The sequence below is a fragment of the Calypte anna genome, chromosome 7 (assembly GCF_003957555.1).
Source record: "Calypte anna isolate BGI_N300 chromosome 7, bCalAnn1_v1.p, whole genome shotgun sequence".
NCBI classification, from domain to species: Eukaryota; Metazoa; Chordata; class Aves; order Apodiformes; family Trochilidae; genus Calypte; species Calypte anna.
Genome location: NC_044253.1, coordinates 11,187,083 through 11,210,709, shown reverse-complemented (window position 1 = coordinate 11,210,709; position 23,627 = coordinate 11,187,083).

Genomic DNA, 23,627 nt, shown 5'->3' with positions numbered 1-23,627 from the left:
CAAAGACAAGACAGTTTCTCTTTTTCAGATTCAGAAAATGATTTTGTCTTGATGAATAATACAGGCTTCATTCGTTTAACTTAACTCAGAGCTACAAAGCACCTCTGCTCTCTCCAGGTAACCAAGGGCACATGCATTTTTTAACAAACCTGTCTCCAAATGAGTTTGCAGGGCAGGCAGTCAAAAAATCCATCTGTAACTTCAATAATGAGATATGGAAACCACTCCACATGCTGCCTCTTCCGCAGATTCGCTTTATTAAGAGGGGCTGCATTGTAAAGCATTTCTTTTTGGGGGGGAGGAAAAAAAAAGAAAAATTAAAAGGAAGAAGTCATGCAAAACTAGTATCCTTAAATGAGTCACATACTTGCAGAGCTTAAAAAAAGCCTTAGAATTCTCCAGAAAGTATAGAAAAATATCACTGGTTACTCCACATTACTGAAGCATGGATAACTTAATCAGAAAAAGATGCAGTCTCTTCTGAGTTTGCTGGATCTAACATAAAAATTGTCTTGTCATGAACCTTTCTCTCTCATTTCTAAGTCTCTCCTTGCACCTACACACCAACTTTCTCCTCTCCACACTCTAAACCAGTTGTGCTTTTTACATCACATCCCAGATTGTTTCTACATCACTCAACATCTCCACCATTTGGTTCCTGAGCCAGGCAAATGATCCAGCCCCACATCAAAGCAACAAGTAGGAGCAATCAGAAAACTGCGGAGGTTTCAGTAATGGAAGACAGCAAGGTGCAAGAGAGGTCTTATTGCCAAACAGCAAGGAAAATTAATGAGGCTTTCAAAAGCCCAACTGGCGGTGTTAGTGCGTTAAAAGAATGTAAAAGAGGGGAAAGGACCATCTGCCTGCCAACTATGAGTACTCTCTGGCTGGTGCTAAAACCTCCACTGACTGCTGGGCTTGAAAGTCAGGTATTAAAGTTTAAGGGATGCGTTCAAGACTTTTACAAAATGAATGTGATTTACACCAAAATACACAGCCAGTGATGCTTTTTATCCTCTCTTATTTTTACTAGTATTTTTCCCTTAAATGGACACTCTGAATCCTTGGTGACCAGTAAAATTCCAGGCTTCCTAAACAAGGATTCTTCTTAATTTACAATGAATCATAAAATACGTGAAGGAGGGGTTGGTGTATATTTCCAGATTGCTGCTTGGTCACTGAGCTGACATAAATGAAAATGGTAGCCTAATCATTAAACTGAATGATTATAAGGACAGCTTAAAAAGGAGCATTTTCTTCTGAAAACCTCTTGCTCTATGGCCAGATTCAAATCTGACACAGCCAAAGGGAAGGGCTCCTCTACAATTTGGTGAGCCAATTTTAAAGATAAGGAACTGTTTGATCAGTAGTGATTAGTAATTGGTTTCTGAAGGTTTTACAATAGCACCTACAAGTGACATTACCCATACCTCACAGTTGGGAAGACTAAAGTATCTCAGCTACATTATATATACCAAATATTCCTCACACACACACACCCATACACAATTTGGAGAAAGCCATCTGTACCTGTCTCCTGCACAAACCTCCATTCAGAAGCTGTCCTGACTTACTCTGACTTGCAATATCACTTTCTTAAGGCACTCACAATATGAACACTCCGATTAAAAAAGGGGTTACTGGCTTCCCACTGTGTAGACTCATCTTGCTGCAAGACTGTGGAGCCACATTTACAAAGGTATCCAAAACTACAATTTTATTCAGAGCACATAAGATGCAGAAGTGGCTTTATCAAAGGACATGCTGGAGTTTGAGCTGAGCATTAATTAGTGGCACCAGAAGATGCACATCTCCAGAGCAAAACTTGAAGCAGCATAAACAGCAATTTATAAGAATGAAACTTGCACTTCTCATTGATCACTGACACAACATATGGTAACAAGAGAGCTATCTACAAATACTGAAAAAGTGTAAAAATCTAAAAAGAGTTAGTTGAGCAAAGGGGGAAGCAACTAAGAAGAGCTTAGGCTGACTGTTAGAGTTCACTACTAGTGAATGGATGCTTTCCCAAGGGAAGATGCTCAGTTATTTAAAGCTAAAAGGAGAAAACGCATTTTAGGAAACAATCCCACAGGAGCACGGCAAGAACTGATTGACTGTCGGCCCTTTTCCAATTCTAATTAGCTTATGATTGACTAAAGGTTCTTCTTTGGGTCAAAAGGTTAAAAGACCTCCACCATTTCACTTACCCGGTATCTGTAAATACATATTACACAACAGACAGAGGCCACAAGTTCTTCCTGTACAATACATCACCTTGTAATTACTGAAATATCAGGTAGCAAAGCCTTTTCATCACGGAGATTTAACTTCCTAAATGATGGTGATGATTACTTCTGCTTGCACTTTGCAAAACAACAGAGCAGTTGCACTGTGCTCCTCTGAAACTGTGCCTGGAAGCTATGCTGGGATGAAGAAAACAGGTTGGGATTAAGACCTACTGAGATACCTGGAGCAATTCAGGGATCTGCCTACAAACACTATGCATTCCTAGCAGCTATAATGCACATTCAGCTCTGGCTCCAAGCTTGAAGACACCTTGCAGCAGCCATAGACTGGGAGCCCATCACACACTGCATACTGCTTCTGGAAAAAGACGTGAAACAAAAAAAAGGCACGGAGTGTCAGACAGGACAAAAGATGTGCTAAGAGCTGGAAGAGTTTGAAGAAGCCAGTTATTGCAGGTGGACTACAAGGAGAGGGATTTGGAAAAAGGGCCTTTCTCCAGTTGTGGAATACAAAGGAACTTGTTGTCATTCTAGCATTGAAAGCCTCGGTGTGTTGCCAAAGATGAATGAAACAAGGACAGGAACAAAGAACAAAAGGAAGAAGTTTTGCAAAGATTCAACTACAAGCCATGAATTGCCTATGTTCAAAGGGTGACTTTGGGATTCGGAAGAGAAGCCAAGCATGGGGAGGAAAGGAGCAGAGATAGCGTAAGGGCATTTTTTATTGTCTCTGGTTTTCTGACTCCTATTCTGCCTGAAAGAACAGAATTAATCCTCTGAAAATCCTATTTCTTTTATCTATCACACATCCCTAAAGAGAGAAATAGTCCAGAACGAGCTGGGATCTAGAAATACTAGGATACAGAACTGGAAAATACCACACGAGCAACTAAGTTTTACCCTGTGCCCACTTATGGTGGTGGTTAAAAGCCTAAAACTAAATTGCCTGCACCAGCACATTCTGAGCTTTGCCAAGCCAAGGTGAGGCCTGCTAACTAGGAAGAGCTGCGGGGCATGCAAAAGCACCAGATGTTTGTCTGCTGAATGAGTAATTGTGCCCTTGCCCTCAGTAAAGTGGCATGAAGAGACACATTCTTGGCTTCATAAACAGCTACTGTTAGCATTCAGTTGGAAATGTCATTAAAAGTCTGTGTATTTCAGCCCAAAGTTGAAGTGGCTGAAAACTCCTCTTTCCCTTACCACCCCAACCAGCCCATCAGGCAGATGTAGAGGATTCCTGGTAAAACACAAACAGCTGTAATCACTGGATTAGGTATGGTTATGAGGATGAAAGCAAACACCTAAGCATTACAGCCTGCAGGGACTGGGCAGAGGGAGGAAAGGGAACTGCCAGCATCTCAAGCAGGGCTGGAGAGAGCACTGGCTGGGAGGGCAGCAGCCGGGAGCGCACCCGTTTCTGGCAATGGAGATGGGAATCGGGAAAGGAAGAGAGGTTACAGGGCAAACAGCAAGAGAAAGGCTGGAGCTCAGCCCATTTCCAGCCAAAAGAGCCCCATAAATTACCAGCCTGTAAGAGAAGCAATTTGACTGAGGTTTGCTCTTGCCTTTGGGGAGTTTTCTGACAGAGAAACAGAAGAGACCCACCCTGCTGCATTCAACAGGGCAGATAGATGACCCCTAAGGACAAGCTAACACGGCAGCACTTCCCTGCATCTGGAACCCATGAACTCCAGGCTACAAAACAGTCTTCCTCTCCCTCACCAAAGAGGGCAGCCAAGGCCAAAAGGCTCTTCCAAGAGAAGCAGTGGCACTGTGATGATCCTTTGCAGGCTGATGTCAAAGAACAGCCACACCCTAGAGATCATTCTCTATCCTGCAGGTACCACTCCCCTGGCAGAAGAGGACAAGGATGGGGATCTGCTGTTACACAAGCAAGAGCTGAGCTGATGGGAACAGGGTGCCAAACAAGGACGCTCTAGATTTTTAACTATGACTCCCTGTCAGACTGCCAAAAGTATTAAATAACAAATCTGCTTATTTTCAACCATGACCACAGTTCAGTGCAGCCAAGTCAAAACTGTCTATTGCAGGTGGACAGCATATGAAGCACTACATCCATCCTCTGGAGAGGGCACCCTGCCCCTAACGATGTGTATTCCAGCTGTACTGCAACAGATGTGCAGTCCCCATTCAGCTTAAAAAAATACTGGCTTTGTACACTCTCTAGTTTAAAGGTAAAATATGCTTTTGGCTCTAACTTCAGTTGTACAACATTGATGTATTCCACCTTCTGCTAAAATACAGTCTTGGTAGCTATCCATGTCTGATGCAGTAATGAAACCAACCTGCTTCCACAGACCACAAGTCACATTAAATGAGAGGAGCTGGGCATTCCTGTAGGAGTAAAATGCAAAACCTCCGAAACAGAAAAGATATGCATGATCCTCAAGAATAATTGGTTGAGATTAGAAGAGGGGACAAGCATCCTTAGAAGACAGCCTGACCCAAAGCTGATGGAAGGAATTTCAAAACACTCTTCTTTTATTTCAGAGATCTTTGGATCAGATCCATACCGGGAAGCTCATAGCCAACAAATAGGTTTTAAATACAGGAGGAACTTACACAGTAACTTCTTGAGGAACATTTAGGCAGGTTGTTCTAAAGAGACTATTTGCCTGTTGCATTTCAGTCCACATCAAAGCTGGTACCAACTAATTATGCTGACAAAACTTCAGCAGATGAACCCCTGCGATGTGCACTTGTAGAGGAGAGAATGTAGAGCAGCCCACTTCAAAGTCAAGTTTGCTAGGGTATCACAAGGACATAGACCACTAACAAGAGAGCTTTGGCAAGTCTTTTTTAATCTCTTAGTCCTGAGAGGAAGCTCAACAATTAAAACTAGTGTGCGAGTCTTAATGCATTGTAGAGGTCTGGCTTTCAATTCAAATGCTGAGGTCTGGAGGATCATAGCCAACAGCAGCCACAGAGTCAGCAGCTTGTTTCCAGTTCATGAACTCCATACACAAGCTGGATTTCTATACCAGGAAGGGAAGGGCTGAAAGGAAATAATTCAAGTTATCATGCCTTTGAGGACTGTGGCTTTTTTATAATATTTTCCACCCAGGCCGGCACATGTCACTAAGAGCAAAGCCAACAGTAGACACACGGTATGTCAAGTGACTGACTCACTGCTGATCACTGCTTGTTACTGGGAGCACAGGTGTGGAGGAATCTAAGAACAGGAAATCCAAACTTCTGGCATCAAAGGAAATATGGCTAGCTAATGCCAGCTGTTCTGCATGTAATTTGGGGAATGAAGTGGAAGAGTTAGCAGCAGCTAACTGGTGGGAATCTCGTTTTTCTGCAAGCACTGCTCCAGCACAGTAAGTTTCAGAGATAATGCTGCCAGTCTGAACAAGAACATCTTGTTTTTAATAGCACACATCTGTACTTTCTGTTGTTCTGATGAAGGAAAGGGTCATTTCAAACAGAAATCACCAAATTGAAGCTGTGCTCCAGGCTGATTTTTTCCTGTGCATGCAACAAATATGCAGAGATGGGAAACCATTTGAAATATAGAGCACTTTTCAGGCAATCCTCTAAAACAACCTCTGATTAATTTTCACAACTCTAGAAAATGCTGTCTGTCTTCATTTTTTCTTAGGCATTACTAGTTCAACAGAGAAACCTGATACTGGCTTCCCATTGTTTGCCCAAGGCAATGAACGAGCTGCTGGTAGGGATGAGTTTAGAAGTTAAAACTTACTAATTCCCAGGTTTGTACTTAAGCAATCACAGCTTTTTTCTGAGCCTCAAAAAGTCTCTTTTTCTCAGTCAATTCATGTCCCTTTCTGTTAACACAGACCAAAGCAGGTGACATTTATACAGGATTATTTGGCTCCAAGTAATATTAATACTTGCAGTTCTGTAGCTGTCCCAGACTGTGTTCTCAGAGCTTTACAAATCCCACTGAGCAAAGCCTCAGAGCATCTCTTGTGAAATACTAACTGCTTTGTAAAGGAGTGAGTAAACATCCATGGAGTGTTTATGGGACATGTTCATGCTCACACAATAAGCCTGTAACAGGACTTGATGCTGGCCATGGACACCAGGTCATTCCCAGATGTTTCAGGAATACTCTGAGTCATTAACCACTGTTCAGCTCAAGAGCCTATATAGCCCTTCTTTCAGTTGAGTTTCAGCCAGAAATATTCTTAACAAGTGTCAGAGAAATGATGTAAAAAGATCCTGTCCAGGGATCTTGAACAACCTCATTAAGGGTGGACACCCACACACAATAATTGTGTAAGGTGAAGGGAGCAGTTTTTGTTTTCTAACCAAATTTTTGGGCTGTGTGCAGCGTAACATGCATGCCATTTAACCTTTTAACATTGTTAGTTGTAGGTGACAATAAATTCAATAAGGGAACATTTGACATCAGTCTCACCTAACTGTAAAATCAATGCTACCTGTCACAGCTGCAGCTCCAGCTGTACTGTATGGTTTCAGCTCCTAACTACACAAAAACACACACAGTGCTCTCTAAGATATTACAGTCAAGCTAAAACAATTTTCATTAAATGGCTCAAAGAGATTGCTATCTGAAAACAAAAGAGAGAGCATTTAAACCACAAGGTGCTTGGATTTCAGACAGATTAGCATGGCTATTTGTGTTACAGAGACAGGGAGAGGTGCCACAGGAGTGGCACAGCACAAGATGCTACCTACTGAGGAACTTCTCACCCCAGAAGAACTTCTGATCTCAATGAACAAAACAGATTACACATATTCTCGTACTCATTCACTGAGGAAAAATGAGGCAGAGAGCACTCATCAGACATCCTCTTGGACTTGCTTTAAACTTCCTGTCCCTGCACCACCTGACCTCTGCATGAGTTAGAACTTCCTGCAAAAAGGAAATTATTGCCCAATAATCCAGGATGTAAATCTAAATTGCAATAGGGATTTCCTGCTAACTCCTGGGGTGGATTCTGTATTACATGGTCAGAATATCTTTTTGTGGGGTAGAGGGTTCTACTAAACCACATAAAGGTGCTCTTTAGTTACCATTCCACCCCAGGAAGAAGATGCAACCACTGCACAGGTAGGCACACCTGGACTAGCTGATGAGGCACAGGCTATATTAGTACTACCAACACCCTACATACCTAAAGCTGATGTCAGGTCTTTTAAAATAAAGCCCTTGGAGTCATGACCAAACAGCCCTTGAGCTTTAAGAGCTAAAGTGTGCAGAGAAATAAAACTCTGAACTTTTTAGCTGCTGGAGATATTTTTGTTTAAGTGCCATAGCCATTTCTTCACAGTCCATTGTCAGGTTCAGCTACATCTACTAGCTCCAGTGAGCAAAAAAAGAAAACAGCAACTCTAAGAGGAGAGGATTATTTTAAGTCAATATGTGTGTGCATGCTGATGGTTTTATGAATTTAACTGATCCAAAGACAAGCAGATGTAAAGAGCTGTCCCCATTAACATGGTGTCACACAGTATACAGTTGTCCCTCTTGGCTCTGACACTCCCAAGATTCTTCCAAATGCCACTTCTGTTGTCCACAGGCATAAAGCAAAGCCAGAAAGAAACACAGCAAACGTGGCATGCTGCACTCTAACATCAGAAAGGATGTTTTGACTGCTGACTCCACAGTAAATCCTTTCTTTTCAATAAGGATGTGTCCAAACAGTACTCTACTGGCAGACACGGTCTTCTGCTCAGACTCAAGACAGCCCTTTACAAACCTTGTTCACCTGCATCCTTAATTGGGACACTCATTTAGCTATGGCCTCTTACTTCTCTTTCCCACATAGGAAACTCCAGTTCAGGAGAGGAAGTACTTTAAACTAATTAACTCAGCAGGAGAAAATCACAACTCAAAATCTACTCTCCCCTATCAGAGACTCCTTACCCTACAGTTAGGGGACACAAAGCTGCTGACAACTCTTAACCACTCCTCCCACAGGAAATGTATTTCTCCCGTAACTTCTGGGGATTTCTTCTTATACAGTCTCAACGTAAAACATCCTGGGAAACAGCAACACCCACATATACCCACACCTTCCCAGAGGCAAATGCAGGAACACTAAACACAGGCAGATGGCTTTCCTGTTGTACTTGGAGCTTCCATCCTCCTGGATGAGCTGTGCAATGATGACAGGATCTGCATCTGTGACTAAATTGTTCTGCTCTGACACAGCAAGGCCAGGCCACAGGACACCTGCAGTCCTCTCTCAGCCCTGACACTGCACACCCCAGTCCTACACCAGTGGCCAAATCAAAAAATTAGGTGCCTTGCTGGAGAGGCATGGCTGTGAGATCTCCAGTGTTTTTAACTCTCCGTGACTTAAATCTCCTTTGAGCTTTCATGACCCCTGAGTCCATGAATGCACAACCAAAAATTGAGGCTGTAACTCATTATCCTGTAAAAAAAATCCATGTCCTCTGCTGTTCTACACGAGTAGAGTACAACTGTATACATCTTAGTATAGCTACACCTATTCATACAAGATGGGGATGTTGGGTATGGGGCCCTAATCTCTCTCAGTTATCCTCCTCTAAAATGGAAATAAATAATACCCACACAGCATGGCAAAGCACTTTGTAATCCCCAAATGAAGGGTTCCGTAGGTGTGAAGTATTCATAAGATGTATTTATTTTCAAACTGCAAAAAAGCTTGCTGCTGTGTTCCCTGGCTGTATTTAGCACATATCTCCACCGTGCAGATCTGAAGCAGGCATCAGGGAAAGGAATGCTGTGATAATCAACTCCAAATCCTGCAATCTATTTGTTCTACTAATTAAAAGAATATTTACTTAGGAAGCAGGTTTACACTAGATGAATAGTTTCTAAGAACAAATATGATTTAATTATATGTAGATGCAAGAAGTATACTACATATTAAGTAGATTAATTTATGCTAACTAAAAATACAGACAAAATTGGTGCTTAGCTATTAATTTTCTATGCTGGAGAAAAGCGAGGGTAAAAAAGGGTTCACAGAGCTGTCTGCTTTAGAAGCTTATTTAAAAGTGATCTGCATTTTTAAAAAAATACCAAACAAACCAGAATAAGTCCTCTGCATAAAATAACTTCATTTACTCACTGCATTTTATAAGTTAATTGTATTCCAGACATAAGGAATAACCTTTATGGAATTAAGTAACCAAGCAAGAATGAAGCGAAGCACCACAAGCAAGGGATAAATCAGGTTTTTAAAGCATGCCACGATGCATGAGTGAGGATAAACAGGTTAAAGAAGTGCTGCATAGCATAGTTACAAAGAGAGGCTTTGCATGGGACAAGGCAGAGCAGACCAGTGCTGAGCAGTGTTTGATGAGAGATGAACCCAGAGCATATTCAGCCCCTCCATTCCTGCACTCTGCAGTGAACACCCAGCACGGTGTGGCTATAGGAAAGCAAGAGGCAACCTACAACGTGAATTGTGTCAAAAAGTCTCTGCCAACAGCTATTTTCTTTAACAAACAAGACAGATCCCCAGCCTCTGGAAAGTGACAAACACTTGAGCATAAGGGTAAACAGAAGGCCTTGATGGGGATTCAAACAGCAAGATGGCAACATTGAACAGTTCCATGGATTAGAGCATCCAGCCTGCATTGCTTTAGTTATTGAAAGAGCACATGTAGAAAAGCAACGCAATATTTTGGTTTCAAAGTCATCTGTCAGAATTGTTCAGTTGCTGACATTGTAGATATTAAAAAAAAAATGTCTTTTTTAAGTTACCATAAGTATTCATAAGGTCCATCAGCAGCATTTGGCCTTGCTTTATGGAAAAAAATAATTTCCCAGAAAGGGTGGTGAGTATTTCAAGGCCCGTCTGCTTTGACATAAAGAATTTATCATACTTGTGCTGTCAATCAAGAAGAAGTAACTGTGACTGCAGGAGTCTCATTCACTGCCTCCCCCTACTAGCTTAGACAAGTGACTTCTCTTTGCTTCAGCTTCTTCCTTGGTAAAAAGGACATTTGTTCTCAGAGAAATCACAAAGGATTATACAATGGCTTTGATATACTACAGCTGGAAAAGGCACTCAATAACATGACAACCTTTTTCTAAATTCTTCCTGTCCTCTACATGTGTTACTAACAATAGCAGAGCAAGACCGTTCTAATTGATTCTTGGTTTTCTTCTTACTGCTGCCTTTCATTTTCTGCACAAGCTTCCTCCTTTTCCAATATCCTTGAAAAACAAGAACTTATTGGCATCCCACCATGATTCATTGTGCTGGTACCACCTGGCTTCATACCACCCATAAAGTTGCTTTTCCATTTGCTTTTGTGTTTACATGTAGAAAACATCACTTTTTGCCTAAAAGTGAAGTTTTTAGGAGTCTAGCTGAACTGGAACATAGCTACTCTTTCATCCACTAGTCTGTGGGTGAAAAGTCAGAAATTACTATCTTTTAAGCATACCTCCAGTGTGTACCGAGGTTTAGCTACTGATAAGTTCACTTGAACTTGTGTTCACTTGAAAGGGGGAAGTATAATTGATCCTGTTTGAGCTCAGGGAATAGGCTAGATCATGTGTCAAGATCTGTTCTGTGAAAGTCTGGCCATCAATATATTAAATTAGTGTCTGTTTATCAGATGCATTCAATGTTTCATTACAAGATTTAAAAATTACACCCTTTAAAAAAATATAAACCAGAAAATTTAGAAGGGAGAAAAGAAACGTAACCTTTGAAACCCTCTGTGAAACAGAGGGGCCAGCATAATGCAAAGTGATTTGTAGCATTTGGAAATTAATAGCAGTCCATGTTAATCAAATAAATTCTGTTGTAGCTGAAACAACACAGATTGCAGACACATTTGCAGCTTTCTGTCTCACAGAGAAGCCAGAGTTTTCAGGGAAAGATCTTCCTACATCAGTCTGCTTTGAAGTCCTTCCTGCAATCATGATAATCTGTTCCAGAAACTGGTCATAACAGAAAACACCATTTCAAAGCAGTCTGCAAAGTACATTTCCAAAAATGCTTGCAGTTACACCTCAATTGCAAGTACATCACTGAGCCACTTTTTCATTGGGAAGGGTTGGCTGTGATAAGCACAAACTTTTTCTATCTCCTGCCTTTTAATCATGTCTATCAAGTCCATGTAACTGACAGACATGTTAGCTCTGCTATTCAAAACAAATAAGAAATGTATAAATTATACTGTTGCACTTAAAGAGGTACTGCCAGGTTGAAAACCTGGGGCCAACTCCTGCAGCCCTGACTCAGGTAGTAGGCTGATTTCAAAAGCTCATAGTCCTTGGGTAAGAACTGCAAGACATGAACTGTTTTTTTAAAAAAAAAAATTATCTGATTTTAACTTCCATAAATGGAACTGTTGATACTGATGTCCATTTGTTCAGGATTATCTCTTCTACAAATATCTTAGACCATTAGAACCGCAGATTATTTCCAGATTTTTATACTATTAATTAAACCCCTGATTCTACCACGTAGCAGTCTGCCATAATCTCACTGGTTCAGGTTCTTGTGATAACTTCACTGAAGCACTTCAGTAGTTAATTTGGTCTATTTGCAGAGAAAAGTCTTACCAACCCAAGTAAAAGCTTCAGAGGGTTTCTTTTTGCTTCAGCAGTTGAGTCAGCTTAGGAAAGGGAAAAAAAAAAGCAAGCCTCATTATTTTACTTCTGTTTCTAATCAATTACTTCCACATCTCATGCTCAAACATTTGGGAAGCTAAAAATTCAACAGAAACAGAGATCTTCTACAGCATTTTGTTTTAATTAAAACTGGAAATGCTTCTCTTGGTGCTGGGTTTTACAACAGAATAATCTTACAGACCTCGTTTTGGAGAGCCCCTCTGGAACAATACAATCCCCATGCAATCCCTTCCCCTAGATACAAACTCATCTTTGATTTTTGGGCTCATGCTACTAGTCTTCAGTCAAGCACACCCACAGCTCTTCAGTGAAGTTGTACTAGTGTATCTGTGAATAGAAGTGGGCTCTTGCACTTTTCATGGACATCCAAGTCCTTTGAGAGCTTTGTAAGTGGAGAGCAGAGTAAGCTGCCAGAAAACAAAGAGTTTTCATTAAATGATAACATCTTTCCAAACTAAAACCAGAAATTGTATTACTTATGGGAAAGCTCTAGTCCCTTCAGACCACAAGTATCACAGTTAAGGTTAGTGCAGTCCAACTGTACACTAGTATAAGTTTGGGAAATAGTTTAAGAGTGTTTGCCTTCTGTTAGCAATCAAGAACTCAGGCTGGTAAATTCTTCTCCACAGGTCATTTCACTGAAATGACATTTCACTTCATGTATTCGTACAGATTGCAAAAGTCAGTTTTATTCTACAGGCTCAGATCTTAACACTTGCAAGAACAGACTGACTTCTTCACCAGAAATTCAGCCTGACCTCTGCCCTCGGTTAGTCTGAAGTGTGTCTTTTCTCTTTGCCCACATCACAGTGCTCCTGAGTGAAAAAGAGAGTCTGGTTATGCCCAGGCAAAGTGTGGACAGATGTTTTGACACTTCCCTTCAGAGAAGCTCCTCTGACACAATGCTGCTCTGATTTACAAGTAGTGTGGCTGCTGCAATCCCTACCCACCTCCCAGCTATCCTCCTCTGCCAGTAAAACCTGGTGCTGCTGCTTTTTATCACTGCAGCTACTCCAGGGATCACATCCTTCACCAGGGATCTATGCCATCAGGCTCCTCATGCCATGACCTTCCTATGCCACTATCCTTATTTTTTGCCTTCCAGCTCTACAATTCTTATGTCTTGCTATCTATCTGCTCAGTTCTGCTCTGCAATGTCTGCAGCTCAGGGAAGTTCAGTGCCTTCAGGAAAATAAGACAAAATGACTGAAAGTACCTTCCTGGAGTTACTGTTCATTCCTGTGGGAGGAAGGACTGGATGGGGAAGAATCTCAGGAAGAGAAAGTAAAACGTAAACTAATTTTGTGTTGTCATGTGTTGTCTCACAAGCCAATGTTCTTCATTTGAATAAAGACCAAGTGGCTGTAGAAGAGACAGCTTCCCTGAAGTATATCTGCAAATCTGCCAATGAGTTTTCAGTAAAAAATTAAATTTAGATTCATCATTCTTGACACACTTTGTCTTCATGAAACTAGGAATGAAATACAACACTATCTTATCCAGTCATCTTAACTAATTTACAATTTTGGATGCCTTAGCTTATGAACTTTATAGAGAGATTCTTGGCAAAGAAGGATGGCACTGTAACATCAGCCTTCTTAAAATTAACTCACACCAGCTATTCTCAGTAGTACCATCATTATCTGTGAAACTGTGCTCAAATGAAGAATCAATAAATAAATATGAAGACAAAAATTAGTTAAAAAACAAAGTGCTATTAGGATGCCAGGAGTCTAATAAGCTCATAACTCTCTGAGGCAAAGCAGTGAATCCTGGATTTGCAAAGCAACCAGAGACAAGGAGGTGTGCAAAGCTCAAGTGTGAGTTGCTTTAATATTTCAAAGACGCATTAGAGGAAACACATAGCATTAGCAATTTGATAGTTTGTATTCCTGATGTCCTAAACAAACCCAGATGATATCTAGTAAATTACTCTCTTGAGAACCATTTGTTTAAGGGAAGAAAATGTTAAATTTTAAAGATGTGAATCACTTGCTTTTGTTTTAATTCAATTGATAGAGATGCCTATCTATGTGTGCATATAAAAATACAAAAGGCAGGAACGATCCCTAGTTATCTTCAAAACTGTTGGCACCAATTATGTATATGTTTTCAGGGTATTTTTTTTCAATCTGTAGTCACACAGACTTGAATCAAACAGCTCAGATGAGTAGAGGATTTGCACTATCAAGTTACTTGCTGGCAATGTTTAGGAAGAAGATAAATGTATAGTCTTGTAAGGCACAAGTCTAGGGCTATAATGCAGGAAAGCTATAAGATAGAAAATTTTATTCATGGAATTTAAATACATATTCAGAATTAAATATGTGAAAAAGCCTTTTCAGAGGCTGCAGCCTTCCTCTGCCACTAATGCACTCTATGACCTTGAGCTAGTCACATAAAATCAGACTTGTCACAGACCTCAAAGGCTAGTTCATACTGATTCCAGTTGCTAGCAATTGTACTTGGCACCTATCTGCAGTGTTGTGTTTCCTGATATCTTTAACAGATGGGCACAAAATTGTTCAGTCTATAGTCCTTTTATACCTCAGTTTCTCTCCTTGATGCTTATTATTTCTGACTGCTGAGCATGGCTGTCAAAAGGGAAATAGGGGCAAGACGTAGTATTATATCACTCCATTATCCTCACAAAGCAGGAACTGCAGAATTCTTCATCATTTGTATTATGTGTTACATGACATGATCCTTCATCAGTGTAGAAACAGCACATAGAAGCAGTGCACAGCTCTATTTTGCTCATGTTGAATCAAACTATGAATTTTTATCTTGCTGCAAGACACTAATTATATTCTTTCCCCTGTTGTTTTTTATTTTAAGTAGGTGGTTACTAGCTGCAATTACAACTAAAAGCTAAGACTCTTAGACTGGAGAAGCACCTTGGACACAGGCAGAAACTGTACCAGCTTTTTGGTTTTATTGGAAATACCCTTCTCGTATGGAGTGGACCCCAAAAAGGTCAGAGAGTGAAGTGATTTATAAATATAGACTGACTGCCTTGTCCAAACCATGTGTTTGAAAATCTCCTTCTGGCAGACAATCATCTTCAGTCAGGAAGAGAGAGCAGAGAAAGGAACATACAGCAGGGCAGAGGGATCTGTAAGCACTCTAACAAACTTTTGAGACCTAGCCAATTTCTTCTTCCCTGCATCATATATATAGGCTCTGAAACATATCTCTTTCTACATTCTTGATTTTACTATATTATCCTGTCAAACTGAATTACCCAGAGTGAACTTCCTACCCTTTCCTTTCTTGTATTTTTTTATCCCTAATCTTTGATCTATTGTAAATCAGCATTGTAGGAGATAAATTAGCAACCCTTAGCTGAAACAGCAGGCTAAACAACTTCCACGTGGTCAGGAAACACAGCAAAGCAATTAAAACCGCCCAACAGGACATCTGCAGTCAGCATCCTCTTCCCTTAAGAGACTGGCCCCAAAGTGTTCCCAGATTTAGTTCCTAATCTTACCTCTAAGTTGTGCAGATGGTCCCAGCACCTACTCAAAATCTCTTTGAAGTTACTATGTGTGCTGGTTTGGGCTGGAATAGAGTTAATTTTTTTCCAAAGTAGCTAGTATGAGGCTATGGTTTGGATTTGTGCTGAAAACAATGTTGATAACTAGAGATGCTTTTGTTACCGCTGAGCAGTTCTTACACAGCATCAAGGCCTCTTCTGCTGCTCCCATCACCCCACCAGCAAGTCGGCTGGGGATGCACAAGAATTTGGGAGCAGACACAGCTGGGACAGCTGTCCCCAGTTGACCAAAGGGATATTCCATAGCGTACAACATCACACTCGGCATACAAAGCTGGGGGAAGAAGGAAGAAAGAGTTGATGGTGTTTTTCTTCCCACGTAAGCATTGCAAGTGATGGAGCTCTGCTTTCCAGGAGATGGCTGAACACCCGCCCACCAGTCACAGAGTCATACATTGGTTTGGGCTGGAAGGCACCTTAAAGATCACTTAGTTCCAACCAGGGCAAGTACGGAATTAATTCCTTGTTTTTCTCTGCCTGCACACATGGCTTTTGCTTTACCTGCTACACTATCTTTATCTCAACCCACGAGGTTTTTTCATAGAATCATAGAATCATAGAATCCTTGGGGTTGGAAGGGACCTCGAAAGATCATCTAGTCCAACCCCCCCTGCCAGAGCAGGGCCACCTAGAGCACTTCGCATAGGAACATGTCCAGGCGGGTTTTGAATGTCTCCAGTGAAGGAGACTCCACGACCCCCCTGGGCAGCCTGTTCCAGGGCTCTGTTCACTTTTACTATCCAGATTCTCTCACCCATTGCACCGTAGGGGAGCAAGCAAGCTGCAGGGTAGTGCTGAGTTGCCAGCTGGGGTGAAAACCCAACACTATGAACCTACACAGCCAGGTAAGCTTGTTGGTCCTGATTCTGTTGCAAGAATGAGGATATAGCCAAGGTCTCCTTGGCATTTATTTCCTGCCCCTCAAGATGATGGTCAGGATCTTCTACTTTCTCACGTAACTAGTAATAACTCTCATAGTCATATTTTAGAAACACAGAATTTGATCTGAGTCAGGACACTTCCATACCCTGTAAGAAATTTTGATTCTGTTATCCCTTCAAATAACGTCAAAGCTATTTTTTCATTTTTACTCTAGCTCAGTAACCTGCAAAAGGTTTGCATTTGAAATGAAAAATACTACTTTTAAAATGACAAACACTGAACACAGGACATTTGTTACCACTAAGAAAAGCCCTCTCTGTCTACAGAGAAGCATAACTCATTCACTGAGACACAAACTTGCATTTTCTCTGGGGAGTTCCACAAATTCACATGCACACCTAGCACTAAATTTACATTTCAGCCTAGGCATTAGTTCTAAAAGCTGTGTAAAATTTTATGTAGTCAGACAGAAGCTGTTCCCTATTGGCCAAAAAATAAGCATCCTAGGTGGCTCCAGGGTTTAAAACTATTCCAAAAGGGGTGTGGAAAAAATTACACTGCATAAATTGATTCCAGATCCACCTGTTCCAGGTGCCAGCAAATATATTTAGTTAAAGCCATCTGCTTGTCTTAAAAGCTAACAGTTTTTGAAGATTATGGCATAAGCAATCCACAAAATATACAAACTTCAGAAGCTCCAAACCCTTAAACTGCAAATGGCTCATAGATCATCTACGGAGGACTTGGCCTGGCTGTTCTGCAGGACTGCAGACAGCATCTCTGCCTAACATCTGAGCATACCCAGCATCAGGGTATGTCCTCCATAGCATGCAAGGTTCAAGGCTACTGGAGAATCCATTTAGTATAACCAGATTCTCACGTGCTATTTCCCGTTACAGAATGGCAACCTGGTTTTAAGTTATGATTAAACTTTGGAGTGCAGCATAGTATTTGGCAGAGACAGAACTATGGTTCTTCTCTGCAAGTTGCTATGTCTCAGCTGTTCACATGTTGCTGCACAATGGATAAGTCAAACCTTTGAAACTGGCATTCTGCAATTGATTTGGCTTCCAGCAACAGCCTAATAGGGAGTATGTTAGGTACTGAGACCAGCAAGCCCATAAGCGTTTAGCCTGCTCCACAAAGCAGGTGACCCACAGAGGTCAGACACTACCATGCTTTGTGTTTTTCAGGTTCTGCTCATGTAGGGTGCTGTTTCCTGAAGATGCATTAACAAGAATGAGGAATGTGTAGCACCTTGTAAGATCAGGCTCCTTCATAGCAGCTTCTGGAAAGAAAATATCCTGTATTATCTCTACAAATGACCCTTTACTGAAAAAAAATGAAATGAAACAGATTATTTATAAACTTCCAAGGTGTTTGCAATTGATTTGAGGATTAAGGCTAGTAATGAGCATGTTTACTTATGATCTCATTTAAAGCTCACTAAAAAATAAAGACACACCAGTCCTTAACCAGCACAGTACTTTGGTATACACTTAATTATAAGCACATTAATAGCCCTGTCACCAATTCAGAGTCATACTCTGTAACTTGGTAACATCCTTCACATGCAAATTACCTTCCAGACTTATCACGTGCTGAAACAAAACAAACCCGTTTGGTTTGTAGCTACATATTTGATAACAGGAATACTTCTAGAGTATCACTACTTGCACACTCATCGAAAAAAAATCCCTTTGACTGATTTTGTGTGGACCTTAAAAATGCATGTTTTATGAGTGCTGAAGCAACGGTAACTTTGGGAGTCACAGCACTGTAGTCAAGGAGACCTTGCATACTGAAAGTCACAGTTGTGCTGCTGGAGCTCTGCTGCACTTTGCTCACATGGTTTGAGCATGGGATAAGGGATAACTGCTGTCGTGCAGCATTTTTTTGGACAACAACGAGAACAGAGGTGAACTAAATACTGATGCTAACTGTGCTTGAATAATCTCCAGAAGCAAGGCACTGTCCACACAAGTCACAGGCTCAAATACATGTCAAAGTCCCATATTTCATACTCATTCACACAGCTCCTACTTAAACTAATGCTAATTGCCACCATGGACAGAGATGAGATAACTCCTGGTATTGGGCATGCTGGAGGAATCAGCAGCCCCCTGTGTAAAAGGAAAAGAAACAATCCCTACAGTAAGACTGACATACTCCCTTCAGTAAGTTGTTTTTTCCCTCCTTTAAAAAAAAAATGTCAACAGAATGATTACAAAGAACTGTTGACTCGATCCTCAGAGTCAACAACACTCATATTTGGACCCAGCCTGTTTCAAGGCACAGCAGGGTACTGCTGTAATACTCCACAATTTGTCTCCTGGACTAAATCATAAGGATTCAACCTAAAAATAGTGGCAGTTCACCTTCACAGTATTCAGCCTGTAAAAGGTTAAGTCCATCACTTCAGACTGACTTTGCAATCTCAGCATGACTTGATACTACATCTCTGCTGCACAAAGAGCACCAAGGAGTTTCACCCCTAGAGAACCATTCTCATTGCCTCCACCATGGTCTGCAGATAATTAAATTTCCCTTTTTCACTTTTACAGCAAAAACTATTACTGGACTGTACCTAAACTCTGGATCTTGCAGAGCCCCATCAGTGGAACATGTTCATATTACTGTGACGAGCTCCTTTTTCCTCACCACTTCTCCTCTCTCTTGGGACCCATCTGCAGCATTAAGGCAGTGAGCAACAAGTAGGAGACCTGACAGAGCTGGAGTCCTGTGCATGGCTTTCTGATTACAGACCCTCAGTAAAATCACCCATGGTTCCCAGCAAAAAATGAACCAAGAAATGCTAATCTGGTGATTTCAGGCATGTAGATAAATAAAAGGTGAAAAGATTTATAAATGCATTCTAAAACCAATATTTTTTAACACAGATCAATATATTTCTCTAGGCTGGAAACAAATCAGTTCTCAAAGAAAGTTAAATTTAGAGAAAAACATTGTTTTTCTTACTACAGGAAAAGTTATGATAGTTCCTTGGAGGACATTTATCTGAGCAGCAATTCAGAGCTAGGGCTTCATCATGCTGCTCCTAAAATCAGAGAAGTAAGAACAGGTTAAGGTTGCTGCTATCAGCCTACTTAAAGTGAACCAAAATAGTTTTGCAATCACGCAGTACTGTCCTTATTTCCAAGCTTTCACTGGTCAAACCTGCACATGTAAGCGATGCAACCATGAAGTAAAACAATGACAGCTTTGATCCTGCATCTTTCACGGAGTCAATTAACCTCTCTCACACCCTTACAAGGAATCACCTGAAGAAAAGCTACCGGTAACTCAAAATTCCCAGATCCCAGTAGATACAACACACAGCACTACTCCAGGCAGAGCGGCAACCACTCAGCAGATTGCTTCGTGGTATTGTTTGATACTGCCCCCTTTTGCCAAACAGCAACTCAACAGCCTGGGCTTCACACAGAAACTTTTCATGGCATCATGTTTTCAGGAAAAGATACTAATGCAGATGGTCGTGTTTAATCCTAATATGACTGCTCACATGATTATTAATCCTAGCTAAAATAGAAATCCATTGTTCAAGACATGTTTAATATCACAGAGTGAAGCTGCTTCTTCAGGAACATATCCTCTAGCAAGGACACAGCATGTCTAAGTCAAGCAGGACTTCTATAACTGTCTCCACTGTAAGAAGCCAAGACCCTAAGCCCTGGCTGTATGCTCCCCCAAGTCAGCCTGGAGAATGCCAGGAGAATAAATGGCAATCATACTGGACAACCAAACCCACTTTGTTTGGTCTTACTGCAAAGCAACTAAAATCCCATTGCACCACCTGTATTGGGTTCTGTATCCAGCAACATTGGTTCCGGCTGAACCCATCCCCATGCCAGGTTTTCAAGGCTATATGAACTGATCAGGACCACCTTGTTAAAAGTCATTCCCCATACAGACCTTCACCCCCTATGTGTCCCTGTCCAAGCCTTTTGTCTTCTAGGACTGTGCTTTTTCACTCACTGGAGTTTGCATATTTTCTCCTCCCTGGTTGCCCCAGCTCTTTGCGGGAAGGGAGGGAGGGAGGTCACAGAGGGCACCCACTGCCAGCTCCATCAGCCTAACAGGCTTGGGGGACAAACAAAGCAAGTATCTATACTCTTAATGGTGGGATCTCCCCCCACATGACTTCAGGATTAACATGTCTGTGACAGGAGAGGACAAAAACTTAAATCTCTCAGAAGAAAGCAAGCAAAATAGAGAGGAGGAAAAAAAAATTGCTTCCACAACACTGAAAATGCAAACGGCATAACATATATGCAGAGATCTTTTACTGTAGCCTGCCTAGTGCAGAGTCCATTCACCATCTTATCAAATATAATCAGAAAAGTTTTAGTCCAAAAGGGAGAAAAAATGAAAAAAAAATAAAAAAAAGGATGATCCAAGTAGATGCTTAAAAATGAAACCTATATTGGAAAGTCTGGTTAAATATCAGCAGGGTTTTTCCTTTCCTCATTGCTGCCTTCTCTGCAGTTTATGACCAGTTTTCTCCCTTGGGTGCTTACAAATCACACATATACTCAAGAGAGCACTTTTCTTTATGAATGTCTTGTTCCAGCTACTCTCATTCCTCTTTTCCTTCACTCACTGAAGATCTCTACTGATCTCAGACAGCACCAAGAATCAAAACCCATTATAACTTTTAGCTTAGTTGGTTTCTATTTTGTTTGCAGTGCAGTCGGCTTGGGGTTTCAGCCTACCACTGAACCCATCCAGAGGCAAAGAGAGCTAACCTCTTGCTGCTCAGGCTATAATTTAGGTAAAGAAGTATTCTCTGTAATGAGAGGGAACACTTGCACAAAAAGAAATTAAACTTTACTATGATCCCAGACCAATATACCCATACATAAATAGTTCAAGGAAAAAAAAAAAAAAAAAAAAAAAAAAAAGAAAATTTAAATCCAAACCAAAAATAAAAACAGCAACAAAATAAACCCAGAACCTGGCACCTACAGTGTTTGGAGACCTTTTTTAAGGACAGGAAATTATCTAAGAGTCTAAACTGAGCCAGGAGAGGATAGCAAACCTTTAGGACGTACATATTCCTCTATACTTATGCTCTACCTAAAAACTCATGGACAGGTTCAGTACTGATTTGGCAAGCACACCTTTTGCTTGTTTCCTCTGAGGCGTGTAACAGTAAGCGTGCTCCTGGGCAGCACCGGGGAACAGATGGTACTGTTGAAAACACAGATCTCCAACTTTTGGTGTGGGTGTTGGAGCTGGATCGACAAAGATAGTTTTTGGGAATTCCCCCCCCCCCCAAGTTTCTAACAATACACGGAGCTAAAGAACCGCACAAGGCTCTCTGCTTCTCTCTCCCTCTCCCCTTCGCTTTTGATCTCCATCAGGACGTGAGCTGAAATTTAATGGGCCACCCCTACCACAAAGACGAATTACCATTTGAAAAAAAAAAAAAAAAATCATTAATATCTCTCCGTCTAGGCTATCCGGCTTCCCCCCCACTGCACCCCCTTCTCTCTCACCACAGCCCGCTCAGCGGGTTTGGGAAGAGCTGAGAAGGTGGAGGGGGGGGAAGAGAGAAAGAGGAAAGAAACCACCTCTGCTGCCACCTCCTAGATAACGTCTTCTCCGGCGCTACCGGACTGCAGTTACGGCGACAAAAAAAGCCCCTTTCGTTCCGCAGCCCGCGGGGGACAGGAGGACGCGCACTGACCGCGGGTGCAGACAGACACACACTCAAACACACCCCACTCTCTCAAGGCTGCCCCCGGCCCCTCCATCACCTCGCGTCGGCCGCCGCAGGGCAGCAGCCCGGGGCTCCCCACCTCCTCGGCATCCCCATCCCAGCGCCGCCCGCTCGCCCCGGCCCCCCGCCAAGTTGGGAAGTTTGCGCGCTCCCCCGCCCCGCAACCTGGCCCGCCGCCCGCCCTCCGCCCCGCCGCGCTGCGCTTACGGGGTGGCCGCCGGACTCCCGGAACGGGGCTCACCGGCACATCGCGCTCTGGCTGCTGCAGGAGCGGGGGCAGCCGCGGCGGGGCTCGGTGCGGATGGGCTGGGCTCGGCACAGGGCGAGCAGGGGAGCGGAGCGGCGGCTCTCCCCAGCCCGGCGCTCAAGGGGCTCCCCCTCGGGCCATGCGAGCGGCTCCGGGCAGCGTCCCCGCGTCGCGGCCGGAGTTGGGACCGAAGTCCTCCCCTGCACTCCGCTGTGTCTTCCAGGCGGCTCCTATCAGCACGGCTTCAACTCTTTCCATCGGAGACCAGGGGGTGGAGGAGGAGGAGGCGGAGGAGGAGGAGGTAGGGAAGGAGGAGGGAGCTAGGGGCTGGCAGCCCCAACTCTCACTGATGTCAACTAATATATTCAAAGTTCAACAGGGCATTTCTTCGTAAGCGAATCGCCCTCGTTGCCCTCCCCGCTGCTCGCTGCTTCCCTGGCCGGCGGGGCGGTCCCACAAAACAAGCTGGCGCTCCGCGGCGGGGCCCCTGCGGAGGGGGGCCAGGGGTAGGGGGATGGCACACTTTTCGGGCGAGCAGGTTCAAGTGCCGTGGGCATGGGGAGGGCTGAGCGTGGGGGAGAGGCACCAGCCGAGAGCGAGGGTAAGAGCCAGTGCCTGAGCGATGTTTGAGTTTAAACCCACCCCCTTCCCTGCTTGCTAGAAGGGGCAGGGCCGGCAATGTTGGCTGTGGCTGGGGATGGTGATGGGAGAGGGACAAGAAGGAGCCGCTGGGCTAGGGCTCGAACCGGGGACGAACTCCGGGCTGCAGGACTGCTGTGCAAACCCCGCGGTAGCGGCTGCCTCGTGATGCCGCACGGGCGAGCTTGGAACGAACCGCGGGCGGAGCGCGGTTCCCCTGCCCGCGGCCGCTCGCCTCACCGGGGGCCCGTGCTGAGGCCCCATCTCCCCGTCACGATTTCCCCCTGCTCGCCGGGGACTAACGGGGTTGAAATGAACCTGGGGCGGAAAGCGTCAAAGTTATCTGCCGCCAAAGAGGAGAAGGAGGCGGAAAATCCGCGGGCCGGGCACGTACCGCGGAGCGGAGGGCCGGGGAGAAGCAGCGCCGCTCCGCGCTGCCCGGAGGCACCACCGCCCGCTCCGCGCCCCGCAGCCGCCCGCAGGGAATCGCTGTGGCGATGGTGGGGGGAGGAATGCGGGGGGGGGCTGCATCAAAGGTGTTTTTGCAAGCGGCTGCTGTGCCGCTGTATCCCCGCGGTGATGCACTCTGCCTGTACGCAGTCACCGGCAGCCGCATAAAGCTATAGGATGATCCCTGCTGATGGACAAGAAGCCTGGCAGTGAAGGGATAAAAATACATCTGGGCTGGTTTAGTGACATTAAGAAATCGC